This window comes from Nothoprocta perdicaria, unplaced genomic scaffold, assembly GCF_003342845.1.
Source record: "Nothoprocta perdicaria isolate Ctin4 unplaced genomic scaffold, notPer1 scaffold_37, whole genome shotgun sequence".
Taxonomy (NCBI): domain Eukaryota; kingdom Metazoa; phylum Chordata; class Aves; order Tinamiformes; family Tinamidae; genus Nothoprocta; species Nothoprocta perdicaria.
Window position 1 is genome coordinate 3,587,327 of NW_020455610.1, and position 17,276 is coordinate 3,604,602.

Here is a 17,276-nt window from a genome sequence, read left to right on the forward strand (position 1 = left end):
AATTATTTTTCTGAGTAATTTGCTTTATTGGAGCAAGACTGGGGACCTCTGAGCAAGAGCAAGTGAGGGGACCTCTGGAGCTGGGAAATTTGGCAGATATTTATTTTTGCTCTCAGAATAAAATATTTATTATACTCAAAAAAAAAAAAAACTATTGAAATTAGCCTGAAATTGCTCACTTAAAATAGCTTCCCATCCAACACATTGAAAGCATAAGAGCCTAAGAGTAGAGTAGTTCTGTAAGAGATCTCTGAATTTATCTCTGAAGTTGTGCCTATCCTATTATGAAAAACTGTAAAAAAAGAAATGTATATTTTTAACAATCATTTATTAGGCAAGCTCATTGTTAGTCTCTTTGATAAACAAAGAAACAATGATCCAAACTAGCCCAGCAAATTGGGAAACACRAGGGCCGAACTCTTTGCCCTGGAGACTCACAGAGATATTCACAATTATTATGCCAACTTACGTACCTCTGAACAAACATTAAAATCCAATTCTTTCATCAGCTGTAGAATAGCAGCAGCTACAATTGACACAAGAGCAAAAAGAACTGTTGTAGATTCCCAGGACGGAGAATGAAATTAAGGAAACAGTATTTGTGTTGGAAAGCRGGAAAGCCTACGCCCCCAATGGATTTGCTGTAGAATTTTTAAATACATTTGAAAGTGAAATCATACCAGGCTTACAGGACTATGTCACCAAGCTTTTGAGAGAGGATCGCTCCCAGACTCCCATAGGGAAGCAACCGTCTTTCTGCTTCTCAAACCAGATTATGATCCTCTGGAGGGGATATCCTTCCAATAATTAAGGTTACAATCACAGTCGCATTTTACGGCTGATTTTGATCTTCTCTATGAAACTTCCATATGACTGCTCAATAAGGCCATGCAAAGTAACCAGACAGCCAGACCCAAACTCACATAAATATACATTGCTAACATTTATTTTTTGCCACAAGTGCAAAACCTCCATMTGCACACTTTCCTTTCCTACCATATATTGATGATATTGTCTCTATCAAACTGTAAAAAACTGATATTCTCAAGAAATAGCTCTCCTATACTGCCAGACACAACTCCCTCCACCCCCGCCCCAAAAAATCCCTTCTTAAAAAAGGAAAGAGAAGAAAAACAGAATGGATTTAGCAAGACTACGTGTTTTCTCAATAACTTAAGTAATGTTCAATAGCTCTGAATTTATCAATCAATCAGGGCTATTCTGCATAAGCAGATTTTATAATTTTATCAAGAATAACCTAAATTTTGCACTGAGCAAAAATGTTAAAAGATCCAGTAATTCTTACCTGCTTCAAAAATTAATCAGAAAAACATGCTGATTTCTCTTACCTCAGGACTGTTTTCTCTTTATAGAAAACACAACATTTAACAGTTCCTTTCTAGAAATTATGGACCCAGACAGACAAATCTAATCCCCTGTCCCAGCACCACCTAAGTCAACGGATTTGCCTCCTGTTTTGGTGACTGAAAGAAAAGAGCACAGGCCCTCACATCTTTCTGTCACTGAAAAAAAATCACTGGTGCCCTAGAAATACAGATGTAAACAGCAAGGTTCTTTGAGACTTTACCAAAGATTATCCCACCAGTGCACGGTATAATGTCCTCAAGCATTTTAAAGCAGGCCAGAGAGTATCTCCTATTTGTCCACTTATTAACAGCCATCTTCTCCCCGAGGCCCTGGGAGGCAACCTCTATTAATTGTGGAATGATTTTGACATGATGACTCTCAAGGATATTTGTAATGAAAGAATATTTAGGTCCTTTGAGAGATTAGTGAAATATATGCCATGCACCAAAACAACACGTTTGTAGATATTTACAAATAAGACATTATCTGTGGGAGATAAATTGAGGAATTTTTTTGTACCCCTRAGTTCGTTCCCTTAGAATACTCCTTTTAATTATGGATAAAGACCATAAAAAGAATCTGCACTTGATATCCTTTTAGGCTGAATAAATTCAGGGGAGATAAAAGCTAAAATCAAGTGCAAAAGCGATCTGGATCAAGAATTCTCTGATGAAGAATGGATTGAGATATGTAATCAAACAAAAACAATCTCCATTAGTGTAAGACACCAAATGTTTATATTTAATGTTATTCATAGAATATGTATGACTACAGAAAGGGTGCACAAAGTAAACAGTGACATCGATGATATATGTATAAGATGTAATTTTGAAAAGCAGTCTCAGCATGTGTGATAGGACACATAGCCTTCAGTGACTCTGGCAAAAGATTGCAGAATTTATCAGGGCTATTCTGCAAATATCTAAGTATCTTACTTAGCTTTCCTCATCTGACCCCTTTTAGACATCTTTTAGACAGATGGAAAATCAAGTTTGTGGACAACTGTGTTGCCTGCTGCGAGGGCATTTATATGAAGCATTTATAAAACATCATTGTCTCTGTTGGGGAGGATTATCAAAGCTAGCAGAAGTATTTCATCTAAAAAAAACCTAATGAGGAAGCTGTAAAATATGTTGATAAAATATGGAACTTTGTAATAACTAGCCTAGAAATAAAATGGATAAGCTGATCTGTGAAGCTTTTTCCATTACAGACATTGTCTTCCATGTCTATAAAAAGAACAAGAAAAAAAGAAATATTTGTAAAATATCATTGTCACTTATATGTTTTGAGTTAGCTTTGCTGTGAAAATACTTTTTTAAAGATCCAACTCTATAGTTTTTCTATATTCTACACTCTGTTTGCTCTATTTGCCCCTAAAAAAAGTCTTGGTCTTCATTGTTCCAGACATGCAGAAATAATGACAAGATGTGAGGGATGTGGTTTAATTTGTCTGTGACTTTATTAACTGAACTCACCTGGGAATCATTCAGCAATAACATACGCACTGTAGGTCATCATTTCTTCTCCACTTGTTCCCACATATTTGGGGAGAGCTGTCACTCATAGCCAGGACTCGGCTGCCCTCCCTTGCGAGGGAGGTTAGGCGGCTGTTGTGAAGAGGATGCTGCCTGGTTTTGATGCAACAGCCTCTTTTCTTTTGCCTGTTTTTGCAGGCGCTGGCTCTTTGATTTGCTTCTAACCAAGGTTTAGCAGGGAAGCAGAAGCCTTGGGGAACAAACAAAAGCGATGGTCACCTGCCACCGGGAAGTCCTTGTGATTAGATGGGGGCTAACTTACCCATCCTATGGGTTACCTGCTTCTTTCTGGAGCGTGTGAGAACTGTTCTCATCCCTAACACATCTAGCCTCTTCACACCTCCCAGGTCTTTGGGTTTTGTTCACCTGYTCAGCCCCCTTGGCTGTGGTAGCACACTGCCTCTGCCACGCTTGCAAGCATCACTACTCATCCTGAGCAACACTTCTCAGRCATTTTCTACCTTTTCCCCATCCTTTCTTACGCAAACTGCACTGGAAGCAACTCCTGGCACACACAGCTCCGTTCAGGGGAATCCTATCGAACTAGTTAATGGATTATCCAACACTGAAGACCCAGCCTCCCATCACTTAATTTGTCTTTAATAATAAATAAGTTCTGGACAGGAGTGAGGAGGCTGCTGTATCCCCAGCTGTCTTAGTCAATGCTTGAAACCTTGCCAGTTTATTAAGAATGAGCAGAGGTACCTGCTGTGTSTCTAAGCTGCACAAGGTAGTTTAGGGATGAGAGCTAAGGAGGAGGAAGGGCTCCCCGTTCCTATCATTGGCAGCGCTCCTAACCTCCCACTCAACCAGCAAAGCAACAGGGTTTGTACATGTTCTTACTATACCTCTCCTGGAAATAAAAACAGTATTATTAGCAAATGTAACACTTACCTGATACAGAATCACAGAATGGTTAAGGTTGGAAGGGAAAGGAGTAATAGCACTCCTTTGAGCCCTGGCTCATGGGACCCTAACTYGCTTCATATACACAAGTTCTGCTGCCTCAGTTTGCCAGGTCCTGTTGAAATCCTCGGTCTTGGCTCCTCACTGCATTCAAGTTTAGTGCTCATCTTTGACAGAGAGTTTAGTTACAGCTCGATCATTTTCTTCTCCGTGGCCACAATGCATTTGGGCTAGTACCATCTGGGATGCTCTCTGACATTGTGCTAGCAGCTTCAAAAGGGTAAAGGACTTCTATATACCTTGTGCCATATCTGCCAACTCTAAGAGCATTTGCCAAATCCTGGCATGTCTCGAATGGACCAGTTAACTGTTTCAAATAGAATCAAACTTCTGCTATTGGTAACCCCCTAGASCTTAGCAGCTTAACAGGACCTTCCATCTTTTTTTCCTGAATCTTCATTATTGCCTTATATACCAGTGACTTCATCTCTTCAAGAATTAATTTCTCTGTATCAGGATTTGAGACACTTTTCCTATGCACTACTTGCAAAAAGCATCTCCTCGCTCAGATGAAGAATGAGGCTGTTGTTTGTGGGGATGTTCATCTTACCATATGTCCATTCCATGTAAAAGGACATCTATCAGAGATCTCAGTTCCATGTCTATACTTTTTCTTCCAGTTAGGTACTAGATATTGAAGCTGTAACATTTCACTAACTGAGGTGACTCTCACTAGCTTCCTTCCAGTTTCCTATGCTGACCTCTCCCATGAGTTTTCTCCCCATGAACTGATAAAATTCCACCATGAAGTCTCCAAGGCCTGGTCTGTCTCTGCCTTTCCAAAGCCACATGGGGAAAGAGCATAACCACCTCCTCCCAGTTATCTTTTGCTCTTGACTTTGTTTTTGCCTTTGTGTGCAGTTCTTTTCTGCATTTGGCTCCAAGCCTGCTTCTGTTCCCCATTTGCCTGCTCCAAGCAATTCCTGTGCAAAATAGTAATAATAATTATATATGTATATGTATATGTATATGTGTATGTATATGTATTTGTATGTGTATATGTTCTTTTCTGGCTCTGGCAAGAATGAACGAATAAAAATGCTCAGCTAAGGTGTTAGGTATGCTGTTTTGGTTCCCATGTGCCCATATCAGAGGAAAGCTCCCATCTGAAGTCCTCTCTGAGTCCTCCTGCTGCTTGACCACAGCTGCCAGTTACCTTAGTGTAAATCCGTGGGGTGATTTCAAACACTTCCCTGGTTTATCTTGCAGGGCACCTTGGTGTCGGATGCAAGAAGGTTTTGTATCCAGTCATAATTAGTGGATTCCTCTACTGTTTACTTTCAGGTAGTTGTCTAGATGTAAGTCAATCTGATGAGGTGGATTTGCCTTCCTCCTTGTACACTGAGGATGCTTCAGTATTTAAAAGAGAGTTGTTTATTCTCTTCTTCTCYGCCCTTTTCCTATTCCCTTAGCCTCAGCTCAGGCCATATTTTTCCACGCATCACTATCTTGGTGCTTTTTCAGATAAACTCTTCCCCAATACCCCTCTTGCTCCCACTGAAGCTGACAGGAGATTGGCCATTTATCCAAGCCAGCAGGGAATGTGAAAACTAAGAGCAAAGCCTAATGAAGCTTGGAGGGAACAACCTTGTTGTGCCTAATTGCATTCAGGATTTTTCAAGCATTTTCCYTCCATAGCTCACATTGCAGCAGCCAATTCATAGGAGGGATGCTCTGCTGACTGATGTACCAGTTACCACTTACACGTAGGTTTCCATCTCATGCTGCCCTCTGACCTGGCCGCTTGTGACAGAGAAAGAGAGAGATGCAAGTTTGCTGAACAGCAGCTGCTTTCAAAGCTCATTGAAATGGGAAACCTTCTGCTCGTGTCTGTGGAGTCTGGATCAGGCCCCAGAGCAGATATTTACAATTGACATAGCTTTGCTCACAATTTACTCTGCTTCTTAGCAGCAGTTTGAAATTGTTCTTTCCCTGAAAGATGGGGGGAGAAGGGGTGGTTTGCTGCTTCCTCTGAGATCTTTAGGTCTATTTAACTTAGAGATTGGCTGGAAATCTGTCAGCACAAAAATATGACTAAAATGCTACACTCGTCTATCAAAAATGCCAGGGAGCTCTGAAGAAATGCTTGGGGGCTGCCAATATCTATTTATGTTGGAGATGCCCACAGCATTCATAATGTACAATAAATAAGAGCAGTCATTCCAAAACACTATAATAAAGTGTTCACAACTTAAAAGTAAATACTACTCAAAATGATCTGCTGCATTATTACTCCCACACAAAGATCTTCATAATTGGTACCATAATGAAAATGTCTTATTAAATATATAATGGCTTCTAATAAACTGACCCTCCAAATATGAAGTGTTTGTGTTGATTTACTCGAATTATTTTGCAGGGAAATAAAAGTGTTGAGAACTCATTTTCTAAGGATGATATATAGCAGCCAGCTATCCTTTTTTTTGTTTTAAATAATGTTTAATTCCTCGTATACGAGTTAAACAGGTAAGGCTGCCAGCAGCTGCTCCTCTCGAAAGCACTTCAGACTTACATGATAAAATGTTGGTGATAACATTGCAGTGCTGTAAAACAAGGTTGTAGAAACGTGGACATGTCCTGATGACAAATTTGCCTTTAAATCTTCTTTGCTAATATTTATAGGCATGAAATCTTAAAGCACCTTTAATGTGCCTATAATCCTGCCCATTTGACAGCTTTTACATAATTTTCTAGGGAAAGGTGACCCGATCATCCCATGCTGTTGACAGTGCAGCTGAAATGGCCCTCCAATAAATGAAGCAGGATTATCCAGACACTATGGCAAACAACAGCTCATAATATGCATCAAGAAATTTCCATAGCACATCGGATCTTTGTCTTCAATGACACATGGATCATGACGGGATTTCAAGAACACATTTCCCTAGACACCTGATAAGTTTTAATGTAAAATATAGTATAAGGAGCTCCTTTCAGATAGAGTCTGTTTTTCATATTAGAAAATAATTGCTTTCACTCTGGAAACCTAGAGATATAGTTTTAAGCTGAATTATCATGTTAACATGTACTGCTTAGTGTAGCAGTGTTCCCTGTCACTTTGAATGCATTTATGAGCTTATCCAGTTAAAATTATAAAACATTACAAGAAATAATTATTTCCCTCAGTAAAAGCCACTACTGAAAGTAAACAAGTCATGATGAAGGATATGATAAAACTGCAGAAGTTTTCCTGAATCTCTTATGCTTCTCTATAAAAATACCTCACAAAATATTGCCTGTATGCCTCCTAGGTTTACATGAAAATGTCAAGAAAAGGTTTTGATGCCTGCTGCCAATTCATATCAAAGGTGTCATGTGCTATAAATTTAGTTTATACTGGTGTAATTATCAGTGACACGGCCAGATGATATTAGTACTTCTGCTCCTGTTGCTCAGCCTAGGTACTTCACAATTTGAATGCCACGAAATATCAATACTGATGCTTTATGGCATTGTGCCAGAGCAGCCTGGGGACAAGCAGGGTAGAAGTGGCTGACAGTTTTTGTTGGAGTGTGGAGTTTGTTTGGTCTCATAAGACATTTATGAGGTCAATTGGATGTCATTTAAAATATCAGGAGAGAAACATATTTAAACTACACACCATCTCCCACTAGGAATGCTGAACTCTGTGAACAAATACTAAAAAGGCATAGTGAGAGCTGCATAGGTAGGAAAGAAGAAAGAAAAGCTGTGCTGAGGGTGACATGAAAGGACTCTTCCTGGAGTAATAATTGTCCCTTTGCCACCCTCATAAAAAGATATTAGTCAAAACCACCTAAGAAACAACAACAACAAAAAGCTTTGAAACCAGCAAACTTTAATTTTCACTTTAAACAAAATTTGCAGTCTGTTTAGATACTCACCTAAGATCTAACAGGGGACTAAGACAATGAAACACTTGGGAAAAGGCATTGGTATTTGCTTTTCAGGCTGTTCCTGGGAGCAACAATGATCAGGGATTAGATGGAAAATACAGATGCACAGAATATTCTCGTGCTGAGTGGTAGCACCATTAAGTCATTCTTAATGACTTAAGAAAGTAATGGTGATTTTCTAAAATCTGCTCAGAGCTCAATACCAAAGATTTTCCTTATGGTCTAACCTTTCCAAAGTTGTTATGAAAACTGCGTTTTCCTGATAAACCACAATATGATGGCTTTTTCTCTTATTCTGTCATATACAGTAATCACATTCAAGGAAAAAAAAAAAGATGATTTATACTATATTCATAAATTCTAACTTTTTTTTAGAAGCTCGCAAAATATTTTCTGTGATACTTGTCTGAGTGAGTGTACACTGTTAAAAGAGTATAAAACAGTCAAAATCTGATAAAAAGCTGCAGTGTTTTAGCTGCTATTATCTATATTGCTACCATAATAGCTCTTTCAAAATGCTGTAAATGATGATTGCCATGAAGTCAATTGAAAAAGGATCGCTTTCTGTCTCACATTTTCTTATAAGAAGATTAGTATAATTGCAAGGACAAGACCATATCTATTTTAGAGGTGTTGGCAATTACATAGCCTTTCCTAAACTTTCCATATTCCACTCCTAAACTTTCCATATTCCACTCTTATGTGTTAATTAGTCCTGGACAAAGGTCATCCATTATGTAAAACACTGGTGAAAAGAGGGATTCCATCTCCTATTACTGTAGAAGAAAATAAAACAAATTGTGCTTTTTTTTTTAATAATAATGAGTGTAATGTTGAAAGCATTCAGGCAAGAGGGTGGGTTAGCAGTCTTTTTGCTCTGAAGTAAGGGGTGTAGCGAGTTAAATAAATTGTCATTGACAAGATATAGGCAGAGCAGTTTGAGCACTGCTTTAGGAGCTATGGAACTCATATGAAGCAGATCCCGAATATTATGTGTGAGGTGGTCAGAGGGAAAGACTCTCTAAGATCTGACAGAAAAAGGCAATTTGGAGTTTGAAGCACAGGGCTATCTCCCTACTTTTGTGTTTGTACATCTTCTGAAAAATGGGACATTTGGATTTATCTGCCCTAAATTAGTCATATTTAGAAGTTAGGGCWGTATAAGCTATCCACTCCAGGCTTCTTTTACAGCCCACAGAAGGAAATAGGGGCTCTGGAGAGGATAATGCATGAAATTCATTTTCAATGCTCATCTTATACTGAGAGGAACTCCACTCTAAACATCAAGCAGAGACTGTAGCCATGCTAAGGCATGGACTGCTTCTATTATAAATGTGTGCAGTGCTTGGCCAAAGTGACTTCTGATCCTTGGCTGTACCTGCTCCATAGAGAGGCTGTTGCAACAGAAATGCTGCATCCATAGAAGTTCTGAGATCAGACTTGAGTGTATTTGTCGATTTTATAGAAACGGCTTCTTYGAGCAATCAGGAGATAAGAATTCCTGATTGTATTAATAAAGATGCTCTATCCCCTGAAGCTGCCTAAGAAATTTTGGGGTGGCAGAATGGAATTTACCAAGACTCCAAGGCTAACATCCCCAATCTTGCAAAAAGTATGAAACCACATATTTATTTAATAGCTCTCCTATCATCTTAGTCATGATATTGTGAAGAAAAAGGCTGAAGAAGATATCACAGTGCAAAAATAATTATAATTAGGGATTGAGGGATAGTAAATAAATCATCTTCTATATTGCTTTCTTCTTTTCTTTTTCATTTTGAGCATATTTTCACACAGTGGTTCCAGGATTCATTTGCATTCCAAGTGTTCTTATTAAAGCAGCACCATTTATTCTACAATATATACAAGAGTTTCTATTTTTAAAATTCTATTTCAAGGCATGAGCTTGGCATACAGAGTCAAATCCCAGGAGTGAATCCTTTCTTTTTCCTCTTTAAAAAAAAAAGAAAAAAAAAAAAAAAAGAAAGGAATAAAAGAAAAGAAGAAAAAAGAAAAAAAGAAAAAAGAAACAAAGGAAAGGAAAAAATAATCCATCTGAACAGTTTTAGGTTACATGAGGGGAAAAATAGAAGATGGTACTTTCATCTACCTCTCCCCATTTTCTTTCCCGCTCTGTAAGACAACATCTACATAAATAAAAACAACCACAAAAAAAGATGAAAGCTTCCTCTTTTTTTCCCCCCTGTAATTTTTAGATATTTAAATATATATGCATGCATATATATGTATATATATATATGTACATATCAATGAATATAGGGAAAATTCAGTATGGCCAGCATAATGATGGCTTTCACTGTGCAAACTCCATGCACATATGCAATGTGGCATTGACAAGATAATGAGGCCAGTTAAACAATGACAGTCCATTTCAGGAAAGACCTGCACAGTGGAAAGAAATTTTATCCATTAAATTTCAGAAGAGTGGCTTTTTGTACCAATAAGCTGTGCAACAACACATTTTTACTCTTTAAACTGTGTTTTTATATACATATATATGCTGTTAGATTTACTTGTTTGAGTATGACTCTATTGAAAGTGAATTTTCACTTACACTTACAAATTGCTGTTCACTTTCACTAACAAACTGCTGTTATTTTCACACATTTTRGTGAATTTTAACCGTTTTTACTCATTTTTACTCAATTACAGAGTAATTTCACTGCAAATATTTTACCTTTGTTTCTTGGAATGTAGCAGTTTAATCAGATACAATCTCAGAGTGCCCATACAGATTCACTTGTCCTTGATAACTACTACCACTTTTCCATCTTTATAGACATACAAATTCATGTGCAAGGGCTACCTTTGTTAGTAACTGCAAAACAAGAAGATATTTAGGGTTCGTCGGGTCCAAATTGCCACAATAGTAAAGTATGTTACATACAAGAAAGAACATATTTTCCAGAAAATTGGGAAGTAGAAAAGCATTATCTTCTTTTTTAAATATTGGCAACTTTTTAAAATATTGGCAAGAGTACAAGTAACTTAAGGGCCTTCGTTTCTGAGGCGATGATTTTCTTCTACTTTTGTCAGCTTTGTCCCAGGTTTTTGGTCTTCAGTGTCTCTTCATGTTAAAATTAGTTGTCCTAAATTGTTATGAAAGCCTGCAGAAAAGTTTGAGCTAAAAGCCATATTTACATATTTCTACTTGAAAGATTTGGTAGAAAAGTTTTTGTCACTGTGGAAAATGAAAAATATTTTGGGGTTATTTTCAGGAAGAACTTCGCTTATTAACAATGCCACATACATGAGTGAAAAAATATATTTCAATATTAGTAGTTATTCTGCAATTTTTCATCAATCAGATACTTAAAAATCAAACTCATTTATCTGTATTTTTTTTTTAATAGTTAGAAAAAGCAGAATTAACTTTACTCTCAGCTAAATGCCTAAATGTACACAAAACTGTAGATTTACATCCTGGATTCCTAGGTCACAATCTGGCTGTATGAAGATTTTCTAACATCAGTACAAATATATCTACATCTATGAGATATTGTTTTCATTTTTTATAGGATTTCAACTCAAAAAAAAAAAAAAACCACCACACATCTCCTGTTTTATTACATATTCAGATGATAATCTGCCTCTAATTTTATTACACTTAAAATAAACCTAAGAATTTTTCCTTGAAAGCGTAAGCTTGGATGAAAATTAAATGCAAATAACAGTCTATATTGATTTATGATATGCACAATTTTCCTGAGGTCTTAGTAATATTTTTATTCATTCATAATTAAGCATAAATTATTTTATTTTATAAGGTGCTGTGTTCCCATCCAGTTTGTCACAGATGGTAGGTAACTATACCTGAACTGATTTTGTTTAGCATATTTTTCTTAAAATTCAATCTCTTTTGTTTATGTAGCAATTAATGATTGCGTTTATATTCACTTTGAGTTCTGCATAGGTCACCTACCGTATGTGTTTAACAGAGGTGTCATAATTACTGCAACTTTTAAATCCAAGTGGTGCCTGATTAAGTGTGCTGACAGTCCACGATAACCAGGCTTTGAGAGATGGCACACGTTTTGGGGTGTAAAAGATAACTGTGCAATTTATCTGTCCTAACTTTAGATAGCTACAGGGTTGGAGTCTACAATCAGGCTGGTCGCCGCCAGATCTCTTCAGAACTGAGGGGGAAATTTTTTTTTTWWWAAATGCATTTCCTGTGCAAAATTCATTCAAGCATATGTAGCCACCTACCTGAGGTTGAGCTGTATCTTGGCCCATATCAATTGTCAAGTAGAGTTCCTTTGTTTACCTTCAGACAGAAAAAGGCTGCCTCTTTTAGTATAGATGTAGTTTAGATGCTATGATTTTTTCTCTTCAGAGAAGAACTGGTAATCCTACATCCTCTGCTAGGATGGAAGTTTGATGTCTTTGAAGTTTTCCATGAACCTTAATGGCAAATATGGCCCCTAATGTGTTTAGCTATCAAAGCAAGGAGTAGAGTTATTTTTAACACAGATCTGTGTAGAACGTAATGAATGTACAGGAATTTGATTACTTCAATTTCTTTCAGCTGTGAGCTTTTGAATAATCAGATAACCTGATTGGTCTCAGCCTCATTTAATCCCGAGTGTTAAAAAGACTGAGTATTTACTTTTCACTCTTATCTTTTCTGTGCTTTTCATTGAACATGGGTAAGAACTAAATCCTAAACCTGAATCTGTGATTTCCTAAGAATGCCATTTTGTGCAGCGTGTCTGTTGAGTGGCTGCCAGTAGCAGTGTGCTATTGAGGATTTAAGTCTGTTAAACCACATTAAAGGATATTGTTAATTTCAGCTACATGCCATACCCTTGCTGTGATATCACTACAATACCACCCACCTCAGATACTGAAAAATGTAGGAGATGATTTAAATAAAGCACTGTGAGTTGTGGTGTGAACCTTTACTGCAGTAGAAATAAGCATCAAGAAGCTCCTTGTCCCCGGAGCTGTGTTCAAATGCCAAGGTTCTGTCTCCCTCCCTTAAATCTCCTTCCAYATGTGGGAATTTATGTTCCCAGGGGCTATATTAGCCTCCTAATTCAGGATTCACCTAGCAGGTGCCATTTCAAGCTATATTTTTATTTTAACATTATAATTGGACCTTTATTTATAGTCAACAGAGATGGAAAACACAAACCATCTACCTTCACCATCCATGTTGGTGTTGGTAGCATGGCAGGGCTAGCTGTGCCTCTCTCTCTAGTGATTAGAGACCAAGCCTAGGAGAATACCTGAAGTGAGAGTCCCGCCTTCTCCTTGGCTAATTTCCAGTAAATTAAACCCCACTTTTGTTTAATTCTGTTCCTAGATGGAGAGAAAAGAAGAAAGAAAAGTGAAAAGGTAATTCTGATGTAAACTGAATCAAGTCTGCATCCTGTAAAGTCAGGATTCAGACACAGAAAGGGCAACACAAGCTGGAGCACTGCAGATGACTTTGCCAGTTCTATACCTAGTGCTAGAAGCTTTGCACTGTTAAAAGGCTGCAAAGGTGGTTGTAATGGCCATGAAGCTCATTGTGAAGGACCATTTTACTTTCAAGGAGTCCTCCAAATTCTTGTTACGATAACTCCATTCACTTCAATGGCATCACAACATCCAAGGCTATCCATTTTTCAGTAGTTTCAGAATGGAGATGGAAAGTCAATGGGGAAATCACTCTTCAAAAAATATACAAAGAAGTGTGAGGATTTTTTCTGCTACCTGTAGGCAGCATCTGAGAGCATTCTTTTCCTCTCTCTCTTTCTCTCTCTTCCTCTGTCTTCCACCTTCTAACCTATACATTTTCCTACATGCATGAATAACCTCCCTTTTTTTCCTACACACTGAGCTACATATCCTTCATCTCCTCCAGATACTCGCTCAAACCCCACATGTCCACTGTACAACTGAGTAAGAATTTCTCTCTGGTGTTCTCCTCTCCTTTGCTTGAACTTAACCTTTTCTTCCTATTCTATTTGCCTGACTTAAACTGTAACTTTTGGTGACCAGTGAGTATCTTGTTTTGCCTTTGCAAAGCCTGTGTGGATTATAGCATCAGCACTGCATTCTGACTATAAGAATTTTAAAAAGAACATGTCCTAATAAAGCATTAGTTTTAAGGGATGTAATATGGGAATCCACATAAAATCCTCACTGAATTTATCCGGGACTATGATTGTAGTCTCCACAGAAAATATTACCTTCTATTTCCTAAATGAAGTAGACATGAYTGGGGAACAAACTACAGACTGAAACACTCTCCTACTTTATTCCCAACTACCTGGGACTTTGAGAGTATAAATCTTCAAAAGGGGATAAGTGGCTTACATAATCAAAGGTAAGTATGTGCAAAAATAACCACAAAACCTCCAATCCTATCCTTAAAATGTACTGTGATAAAGTGAAATCACAGAAAAAAAAATAGAAGGAATAAATATAGCAGGCCAGAAATCCTAGATAAATAATAGTAATGCAGTTAGGAGAGGAGAATTATACCTAATTGCTGTATCAGTGCATTGCTAATGAGGCTGGAATGAAACCAGGTGGAAGAGATATATTTGTTGCCCATTGGCTCCTGCAGGCAGCAGATAGCAACACAGAAAAACACTGAGGAAAAAGGAAAATGTAATGAAAGTAGACTGACCTGCCAAATCAGTGGCTTTATTAAATTTGTTTTTAAATGAGGAAACATTACTAATGTGTCATTACCCTAACCTTAAGAACATATTTGTGGCACTTATAAATGCCAGGCCCTTATTTATTTATATATTTATTTATTTTTGAGTAAAATTKTTTTCCTCCTGAATCAAGGCATGAAAAAAAATTAGTGATTGGTGATTGGTATTCTGGTAATGCTAGAGTTATTATTTTGCTGCTGCAGCATATCAGGCAAACAGTCATTCTGTTCATAAATGCCTMGTGAATACCTTCATTAATAGCTAAGGAATGGGCTAAGGAATTTAACATAACCTACTGTGGGTAGCTGGCTTTATGTTTTTTGTAATTCAGAGTAGATTTTTTCCCCTCTCCCTGTCTTTACATTCTCTTTTCTTTTTTTTTTTTTCTTTTTTTTTTTATCTTTTTTCCCATGACTACTAAGCATGTAGTTAAAGGGGAGAAATACCATATTCGCTAACTGATTTTCATTTAGTGCATCAGGAGCCTTAAGCCACTTTGTGTGCAGACTTCCAGTTTCAATTAGAATGGATTTTCAGACATCAGATGATGTGAAAAATTATCTCATTTGAACCACGTGAAACCAAACCACTAAGACATTGCTGATGAGGGAAACAGTGGCCTCATCTTTCCTGTGGTGTGCCATCTCTATTAGACTTTGTAAACTGCGGCAGTTTGAAATCTTTAACCAGCCATTACTAATAAGCATATGTTAATTGTAGCAGAGATCATAAGCAGGTCAATTAGGAGGCAAAGACTGGAACAGAATGAAACATTCAGCTGGAGGGAGAATTCAGGGCAGGTGTCGGCCAGCATGCGCTGCCCTGGCAGGAGCTCTAAGCATCTCGGGTAGAGCTCATTTAACGTTTTGATTTGCTGAATTTGCATTTCAGATTTCCATCCCTAATAGACAATATAGTCAGTCTTTGTTAATGAGGACTCTGATTACATGTGCCATTATAATTGGGAATTAGCAGGCCAGCCTTGTTTTGGAGATTAAATCCAAAGTAAATTGGATTAAAGACAATGCTGCAGAGATCCCTTTCTTTTTGTTTTCTGAAGCAAAAGGTGAGGAAAACTCCATTTGTTTAGTACATATGGCTCTTACCTTGATTAGCATGTCTTGTGCTTTGCTTATGCTTTTTGAATATAGCATCTATTAGCAGTTCCAGTATTAAAAACAAGAAAGAAATTGCCATGTTTACCTAAATGAGCCTGCCAAGGTGCCTAGCTTTATTGTCGTGCACTGATAGACAGGGAGCCGGTGCAGAATTAAGAGCATTCCAAAACATTATTTCCTATTACAAATGCTTTTAAATCAGCATCTTCCCAGCCTATATACTTACATTAAATATTGACTTTAACTCTTGGTACATAAGTTTATCCTACTTCCATTTGCAGCAGTTTGAGTCCATTATCTTCAAAGGATAAAAGATAATATTTAATTGGTACGTAAATCTATAGATAGGAATTAAATATATTTTCAGTTCAATCACAAGCAGAAAACTGAAGTGGTCCTTTTCTATCTATTTGATCTCAGGTATTAATGGAGAGCAAGACAAATTCTGTCATTGATAGAACTCTTTTTTTTTTTAAGCTACAATAGCATCTCAAGTCAAATCACAAGTCAAATGTATCAATGATATTCTTGATGTTTCACAAAACTATAGAAAGTTAACCCAAAGTTTAAGAGGGCTTAGCTTAAGACTTAGCATTTACTTGCTAGTGATTTCATAAATCATTATGAAATATATCYTAAAATATCTCTTTTTTTAAGGTAATAATCTACATCTAATCTAATAATCTAAGGTAATAATCTACATCAATCTAATAATCTACATCTTTTGGGCAAACTGCTAGTTGGAGTGAGTCAGGTATCTGAATTGTCATGACTACACAACAACTATATGAGCTTACATGCATTAGAGACTGAAGTTTTATAAGCCATCAGAAATCTGCTTTTCTGCTACTTTTCTGCAATCAGACTGAAACCCAAACAAATTACAACAATGTATGAAGAGGTAACTTAACTTTTTTGTTCATTCAGGTTTATGTGAGAGTGCAACACTTCTTCAGTACTTTCTTCAACAAGTAAAGTAGTTCTGCTGGTGTCTGAACGTAGAAGGCATTTCCCGGCTGTTGAATAAGAACTCTCCAGCACACTAAGAAGTTGCTTTTTTGCAGCTTCAGTTTCAGAGCAGATCAAAATAGTACAGTTTAAACATCTATGGATCCTATTTATCAGAGTTTTTTCCATCACAAAATGTTATTTATCCTTGGATCCTTGGAAAAGAATATAATGCACATGATAAAGTTGTGCAAACAGTCAGGTTCTATATGCATCAGGCACTCTGAACATACTCAGGCACTTACCACATCTTATATACTGGATAACTATTCTTCCTCTTACAACCTTGAATGATTTTTATGTTGCTTTAGGCTTTTACGGAAACACATTTCTTTCTTCATCGCTTATGTTTATTTGAAGGAAGGTGAAGCTGCACAGGGTAGTTCATCCGGGGAAATACCAGTGATCACAGTGATGCRGTGGTGGTTATGCTCAGTGCCAGCATCACAGTGTTACTACCCCTGCGTTGTCCGTGTCAGTCTCCTGCAGTGTGCTTCGAATACTAAATTCTGCTCTCTCAATACTACCCTGAAATTAGATTTAGCCATTAGACTAGTGATGAGCAAAAGAGAGGAAAAAATAGAGCCATTCGTTCCTGCTTGGCTCTGCCTATACACACATTCATGTTTGAATCTAACCATKCAGGCATGTGTGTTCCTGTATGTAGGAGCAAACATTCAGTGGGAAGAGTGGGTATTTTTAAAGAAAGATTTTGAATACAAGCAG